The sequence below is a fragment of the Brachycentrus maculatus genome, unplaced genomic scaffold (genome assembly GCF_059751285.1).
Source record: "Brachycentrus maculatus isolate JH-2025_06_01 unplaced genomic scaffold, ASM5975128v1 h1tg000407l, whole genome shotgun sequence".
Lineage (NCBI taxonomy): Eukaryota > Metazoa > Arthropoda > Insecta > Trichoptera > Brachycentridae > Brachycentrus > Brachycentrus maculatus.
In genome coordinates, this window is record NW_028281156.1 from 432,279 (window position 1) to 441,489 (window position 9,211).

Here is a 9,211-nt window from a genome sequence, read left to right on the forward strand (position 1 = left end):
TTTTTGAGTCTACTAAGTTGTATTTTATTGTTTAAATACATTTTATTGTTTACATACACACACATATATATATAAAATATATTTATAAAAATAAATATATAAAAATATATATATATATATATATATATATATATATATATATATATATATATATATATATATATATATATATATATATATATATATATATATATATATATATATATATATATATATATATATATATATATATATATATATATATATATGTATACATATGTATTAAGGGATGTTTTTACCTGCTCTATTGAATAATTTTTTTCATCATTTAATTTTTTTGCAGTGATCGGAATAAATAAAAATCAGAAAGAGCAAGATCTGGAGAATACGGTGGATGCTTTCATTTAGCTTGTGTTGGGTCATCATAGCCACATGTGGTCGCGCGTTGTCGTGATGAAACGCTGCCCCTTTTCTGTTTATCAATTCTGGTCTATCCTTTTGAAGGACCATGTTCAATTTAAATAATTGCTGACAATATCGTTCTGCTGTACTTGTCTTATCGTGTTCAAGAGTTCAAAATACACAATACCCTTATTATCCCACCAAACACAAAGTATAACTTTTTTTATGGATTTCGGCCTTCAAAGTTGTTAATGGGGCTTGTCCAGGTATAGTCCAATGTCTTTTTCTTGTCACGTTGTTGTACACGACCCATTTCTCATCTCCCGTCACCAAACGATGCAAAAAAGGTTCATGTTTTTGTCTCGCACTCAAAGCAACGCGCGTTGAAACACGATCCAATAAATTGGCAGCCGACAATTGATGAGGTATGCAAACGTCGTACCGCGAAACCATTTCCATACGCTTCAAATGTCTTAATGCGATTGTTCGGTTTACTCCCATCATTGACACAATCTCCCTGATGGTTAGACGTGGATTGGTGTCAATTATGACTTTTAATTTGTCGTCACAGACTTCAATGGCCGCCCGGTACGTGGTTTATCAATGAGTGAAAAATCTCCAGATCGGAATTTCGCAAACCATCTTCGTACCTGTCGAACTTTGATGACATCTGCTCCATACACTTCACAAATGTTTTTGGTTGCCACACTCGCGGTATTGTCTTTACGGAATTCATAAAGTAAACAATGACGTAAATGCACTTTATCGAACGACATTTTGAAAAAATACAAGGGGTTTTTACTGTACTCTGGCCAGGCCAAAACTGAATAGAAAGTAGAGGGAAAGCATCCTTTTTACAATGGAATCATAAAAAAAGAAGATACTATTCATAATTTATGAAAAAAAAAAATTACCTGGGATCATAAAAAACGGTCATCAACCCAATATATATATATATATATATATATATATATATATATATATATATATATATATATATATATATATATATATATATATATATATATATATATATATATATATATATATATATATATATATATATATATATATATATATATATATATATATATATATATATAATATATATATATATATATATATATATATATATATATATATATATATATATATATATATATATATATATATATATATATATATATATATATATATATATATATATATATATATATATATATATATATATATATATATATATATATATATATATAAATATTATCTATTTAATGTTTTTTTTAATGGAAAGAGTGCAAAGCCGTGATACTTGAGTAAGTGGAATGAACGAGGTAAGGAGGGTATAACAAATTAACGCCGGTAAAAGGTTAAAATTAAAGGCTGAGAAAGCGTAAAGTACATCAAATACTTGAAAATGGATAGGTGTGAAGTAGGGTAATCGCCAACAATACAGTATTTTTTTAGTATGCCGAGGAAATGTTTACAACAATACCAAAAAAAAAAGTTTATCAGAAAAAAATACTTCCTTCTCCGGAACTAAGTTGGTACTTGCGTTTGGTAATACAGTAACAATTATTAAAATATTATACCTCGTTTTGTGCCGGAATGCTTATGTCGGAAGAAGAATGCCCCGATATAACGTTATTGTTTGGAAAGGAATCAATCCATCAACATTTTATGTATTGTCAAATTATTTTCTAATGTAAATATATTTATTGTATGAATACTCATTTACTTAAAAAACAATTATTTATCGTGTAAATAATTCTAAAATCCAAGTCCTTACGGCCCAGATCTCAAGCGCTCAAATGGAAATTCGTAGAGCCGCGCTCATACTTTTTTTTATTTTTCAGAATAAACAAAAAATATTGTTAAATAATAGGGGGTTGAATTAATTCTCGCCGTTTTTTGTAGTATTTTGAATTGAAAATATTTTTGTTTTTTAAAAGTAAGAATTTATTCAAAGTATTGCCCTTCTTTCTCGACTACTTTGGCCCATCTTTCAGGAAGAAGTCGTATTCCCCTATAAAAGAAAACCTTGTCTTTTGAGGCAATCCAATTTTCAACCCATAACTCGACTTCTCGATAACTTTTGAAAATATCTCCCGATAATCCATGCTGCATGGACCGAAACAGATGATAATCGGATGGTGCGACGTCAGGGGAGTAAGGCGGGTGTGACAGAACCTCCCAGCCGAAGGAGTTTATCTGTTCTTTTACCACTTTGGCAACATGCGGGCGCGCGTTGTCGTGCAGAATGAGAATCGACTCGTGCCTGGCTGCGTATTCTGGACGTTTTTCTTCAATTGCTGTTTTCAGTTTGATCATTTGCTGCTTGTTAACCTCTGCTGTGACTGTTTGGCCTGCTTTGACAAGTTCTAAGTGTGAGAAGCTGGTGATGACGCGATGCAAAAAACCTTTTCTGTGATGCCGTTGCAAGAGTGAATCACACATCCAAAGTCGCCTTTCCATATCTCTCTCTTTCTGAGGAGCATACGGGACCCAGTTTCCCTTCCGATGAACAACGCCCATAGCTTTAATTTTGAGGCGGTTTGAGGCGGTTGAAAGTGTCACGTGGGTGTTCGAGGCAGCGGGGGCCAGGAAAACAAAAAAAACTAAAAGAATCTATTTAAATCACAGAGAAATATTAAATTTTTATAAACGGCAAGAACTAATTCAACCCCCTAATATATATTTTTTAAATTCTTTAGTTTTTAATAAGTCATTTCTTATCAAAACATATAATTATTTCGAAGAAAAACTTATTTTTTCAATGCAAAAACGATATTTTAAGAATGAAATCACTAACGTAAAATGTTTCCTAGATTTAGAGAAAATAAAGTTGTAATTTAACGAATTCTTGGTCTTTTTTAACGTTTTTGAACGTTTTAGGGGTTCCTTCTTCAACTCTTATTTCGTTGAATGTAACGCTTTAAAGGATAGGATTTATATCATTAAAGGAGCTGTTTTATATTTTTGAATGTTTTAATTGGAGTGAAAAAAGTTCTAATGAACCGATCTGTGATATGAATGTGCATAGTATTATTTTTAAAGATACGAGCATATACAGAAATTTATTCCGATTCGCAATCCTTAACTGGTAGAAAATGTTTAAATTCTGAACTGTATTAAATATTTCAAACAAAATATTTGTAACATGACCGGTTGATTTATTGTAAACAATATATTAGCAAACATAATACGCCTCACCTTATTGTATACAGACGATTTCCCTTAAGGGTAGGATAAGCAGCCATTATGTAAGATTAATAGAATATTTAAAGTGTTTACTCTTAGCCTACAGATTTTGTTTACCTGTGGTGAAACGCGTTCTTCGTAAACAAGCAAGCATGAAGCTGATTTGTATTATTTACGCTGTAATGATTACACTGATCGTAATATACTCAAAGTCATAATTTGATTTTTATTCTATTAATTTAATATTTTGCTGTGATTACAAATTTGTATAACATTTTTTTGTAATGAATACGGTTTTGTTAAGTGATAAATTTTATATGGTTTACCTATATTTCTTAATCAAAATTACATTATAATTTTGAACGGTTTAATCGGATTCTGTTTAACAAAAACAACTTTCTAATTCGTCACGCAGGTCTCAAATAAATGGACGTGATTCACATTAAAGGCGCCTGGAGATTATCAAGTTTGCTAGATTTGTATTTGTATATTTCTTTTTTTCTCAATTCCATCGCAACTTCGTCTTCGTAGACTGTTGAGGTCTCCTCATTTTCAGGAGGTTTTAGATCCTTCTGTCATGGTCAACGACACCTAGGCCATGCCTTCGAATCCTATTTTTTTTCCTGCAGCAACCTTGAATTTTTTGGTCTTCCTCTAGATGTCTTTCTAGGAAGATCAATGGCAATTGCCTGGTTCACAATATGATCAGGTTCTCTGCGTTCTATATGCCTATACTATCTCAATTGGCTATCCTCTACCTGACTTTTGATGTCTGTTACATCGAAGTTTTGTTTTTATACTCGTCTTTATTGTAATAAAGCAAATAAAAAAAACAGTTACAGCTATCTATTTAACAAAATGACAAGTGAAAATTAACCGTGATTAATCTCAAAAAAATTAATGCTTTTAGATATATCAAAATCAAACAATATTTTAGTCGCGATGTTTATTTCCCGTATATCGCTTACAAAAATATCCCTTATTCGTTTAAAAAAATTGTTTCGAAACGAATAAGGAAAAAAACTGGTCGAACAGAAAAAGGAATAAATAACGAAAAACGAAATCAAAGAAAATATAAAGAAGGGAAATTGAAATAAATAAAACGAGAAGAATCATGAAATTTAATGTAACAATAACATACCAAACCAATTATTAAGCTACCGGAAAGGTAATAACAACGTTTTTGACTAGAATAAACGAATATTTAATAAGAATAACTATAAATAAGAATAACTATAAATAAATATTAAAATAAGATGAGTTCCATAGTTTATTTATGTTGAAATCAATGACTACGCAAAGTACACTAGCAAACATTAAAGAATTCGGTTTCTAGAAGTAAATCCGGCAGGAATTTATTTCCTTTGAAATGATCATTATTTTTTTATAATAATTTTTCTTTCTTTTATCTAGAAAAAAAATACAATAAAAACAAATAAAAAGCTCTGAAGGGTTATTAATAAAAAGTTACTTTTGTATACCAAAAAATATAAAATAATGATTACAATAGGGTTGAAAACTTAAATTGAAAAATGATCTAACTTCAACATAAATATTTTTCACAAAATGCTCATACGATTTAAGTTAGTGCTGATATTTTTTGGTAAAACTGCATTTCATAAAATAAAATAACATACATACAAATTTTTTCATTCATTTTGTCAGAAACATTATATAAAATCATGGTTATCAACCCCTGCCTGGTTGTGTATATAACAATAGTTTTGAGTTTTATAACATAGAATTAACGTCGTTACTGACCTTAACAGTCTGTTACTGTCGGTTACGACGAAAGCCGGTCACTGGTCAAATAAAATGTACATTGAAAAAACCATATACTTTTTGTTATTTTATTTCAAATGTTGTTATTGTTGTTGATTTGTTTTACGTTTACGTTTTTATTTTATTTTAGCCAGCTAGTAAAATTATTGTGGTTACCTCGTTTATGACGTGTTATTTTTACTTTCCTAGTTACCTATAACGGTAACAAAATGGTTTCCTTGAATTCCCGCGGCTACCACGTTAATGACGCGGTTTTTATGAAATATTCTGATGAATAACGCTATGCCTAAAATTTATTATTTTTATCTTATTACGAATACTAAATAAATGTTGTTTTTTTTTATACTCACGCCAATACCACAGGTATGTCAAAAATGACACTTTTTCTCACAAATACCGCAGGTATGTCTAAAATGACGTTGCTTTCTCTATTTTCTGAAGAATAATGCAGGGACATTTAAGATAACGCTGTTTTTTTTAAACACTTTTTTTATAAGCCTGCGGTATAAACTCTCACGAATACCGCAGGTATGTCTAAATAACGCAATTAGTTAAAATTCATTTATTATATTGGTACAAACATAAAATTTCTATGCCATTATTTAAAAACACAAGGAAATTTATCATTATTTTTAAAAATAATTATTTACTAAGCGCAAGCAAAGTAGTCTTGTGAAAGTACTTTTCCACCCACTTCCATCCTTTATTATATACAGAACCGAGATGAGTGGAGAGGGGGTGGATTGCTTATTATTTCAGACGATGGGGTTATTGTGAATTAGGCCCTCCAATGGAATATTTCAAGATAAAAGGAGATGAACCTCAAGAGACTGAATACAGAAGAATGGCTAAGGTTAACTAGTTTTGAGGTTAATTGCCGACAATATTACACTCAATAATACCTTATAACCATAATAAAGTACCTTATGTAAATAAATGTAAGGTATAATTAACTAATTAAAATGTAACTTTGTTTTAAGATCACTATAAATATTTTATTGTAACTTAATTATCATGTGTACCGGTTTCTTTATTTATCAGTTTTGATAAAGAAACTAATTGAAACTAATTTATGAGGTGAATGTATTTGAAATATGGAGCGGATGAAGACCGAGGAAAACCTCGCTTAAACAAGTATTTTAAATACTTGAAAGTGGTCAGGTCAGGACTCCATATCGTTGGGTATGTACAAGGTAATTTTCGTCCTACTCCGTGGTGTTATGGTTAGCATGTTTAGCTACCGTGGTCATGGGTTCGATTCCCAGGGGGGTGAAAATAAATATTAGCGATTCACTCAAATATTTATTTAATATTATCCTGGACTAGCCCCTGAAGCGCATGAGTGATCACCTTGCCTTCACGTAAGCAACGATCAAGATAAAACTGCGTCAATACGGTGCAGTGCCCTATGCACCAGTTGGGTGCGGATAAGGGTATGAAGAAGATGTATAAGGAGGTGCATGAATGTGGGAGAGGCGAAGATTGTTTGCAAAGACAAATGTGTATGGCGTTTATTTTCTCTGCCTACCCCTGTGAGAAAACGGCGTGATGGCTGATTAGTTAGTGAAATAAACTTTTATAAATGTATTTTTTTTCAAATAAATAAAAAAAACGAAAAACTATTGCAATTTTTTTATATCAATGTAATATTAAAGCTTTTGATGTGTCGTGGAATTCTAGGAAGAACTTTTGCGTGTCGTAGGTGAGAAAAGGTTGAGGAGCACTGGCCTATAGAGCTTCGGAACAATAGTTAACTATCACGTACCATGATAATCACCTCTCGCGATATGATCTGCGCCAGTTGTATGGTCTTATAATACGAGAAGCATATTTCCCTTAAAGTACTACTCACATTAGGGTCCGTAAAAGAAAAGTGCTTCAAAAATGATTTTTGTATACAGAATGTTGAATACTGAACTTTTATCGGCAATAATTTTATGATGATAATAACTATTATCTGGCATAATATACATACAGCGTTATTCGCTGTTCGAAATATATTTTTAAATGAGATTATGAATCAAAATACGTTTACGTTATTTTTTTAAATCTCAAAATAGATGAAGAAGAATATGGAAATCTGGTATTTACGGGGCTTACGACCGTTATAGGCTGATTTAAGTGACCACTTTTTACCCACGTGAAACCTACACAATTCTACCTATGATTGATAACCACTTTATTCGTAGATGTAGCTATTGAAGTCTGTTGAATTCAAGGGATGTGTTTCGAGTGAAATCAATATATCTAGAAAATTTTAATAGTGTGGTTGTCAATCATGGGTTGAACGGTGAATGTTAGACGTGTGTAAAGTGATCATTTAACCAGCCTATGATAGGTCATAAACCCTGTAAATACCCAGATTTCCATTTTCTTCTTCATCTATGTTGAGATGTCAAAATATAAAAATCACTCCTAAGCGGAGAAATCCAGATTTGTGAACAAAGATTTGATCTCACCTAACATAAAATATTTCAATTTACGTTTGCCTCTTTTCAAAATGATTAAAAAAATTAAATAAAAAGTTTTTCTCTGTTATAATTCTTTAAATATATATTAGTTAAATATTTATCAAGATATCATCAGAACAAAAATTCAATTCTTCGTCTTTCTTAAATCATCCCCGGGGAATCGAATCTAAGACATCAAATAAGAGTCGAACGCGCTACATACAAAACACATTGTTTTCAGGCGGTTTTTTCATCAAACCCGACCCTTATTAGTATACTGATTAGGGTCGTATACTAATTACATGTAACCTGATCACAAGGAACCCCAACCCATACTGCGATCTGTACAATGTTTTTTGCATCTCGTGTTCTACCAAAACTAAGCAAATAGAACGCTTATAAGCGTCTCCCGATCTTTATCAATAGTATGCTAAAGACGCCTTTAAACGTTCCCCGCAAACAATGTTCTAAGTATGTATCTATATATTATTTCATATTATTTAATCACTATCAATCTGATATATAACACATGTATTATGTTTTAGTGTTGTCATCAAAACATAATACAAGTGCGAAATGCTGAATTCAATTTATAAAAAGGCAGTTGGTTTTAAATTAATTAAGTAAATGGGAAAACCGTATTGAGGTTGACTTTTTAAATACGCCCATAAATTTAATCAGCTAAAAGAGAGAAAAAGGAGAGTACTCGGTAGATAAAGTGGTCAAAACCACCCTGTCCAGTATATTTTACATAGGTAAAGCAAAATCGATTATTTTCTACGAAAGCTTTCTGGGTCACTTGACTTAATGCATCCTGCCTTTCAGAATAACGCTTTTGTATGCATTTTCTCAATAACATGGATGAACGGAGGATGAAGATAAAATTTAATAAAACCACGTTTGAATACCACAATAAAACATGAAACCGGTACTAAATATTTCATAAGAAAAATCTATGCTCAAAAATTTTCATTGTGCTAAATGACGATGGCTGAATTATCTACAGGTTATTATTATATAAGCACTCGGATTCAGTTCGCAAGATTCTATTTTGTAATGAAAAAAAAATTTGTTCTTCCGCAACGTATATTTTAATGCTATTTTTCGAGTTAAATATTCTTCTTAAAATTGTAGGTATAAAATTTCTTGGTATACGAGAAATAGATTATCGTTAAAGGCAATACTTGTTCGTTGAAGAGTGTTAGCACGGCTGTCCAAACTTAAAACACAGTAAGGGACAATTTTTTTGTAGTACGTTTTTTTGCATTTTTGGACTAAGTAGAATCTACTTAGTCCAAAATTAAAAAAAAAAAACGTACTACAAAAAAAATGTCCCTTACTGTGTTTTGAATTTGGACAGCCGAGCAGCTTATTGTCAAAAATGAAGTTTCAGTAACTTG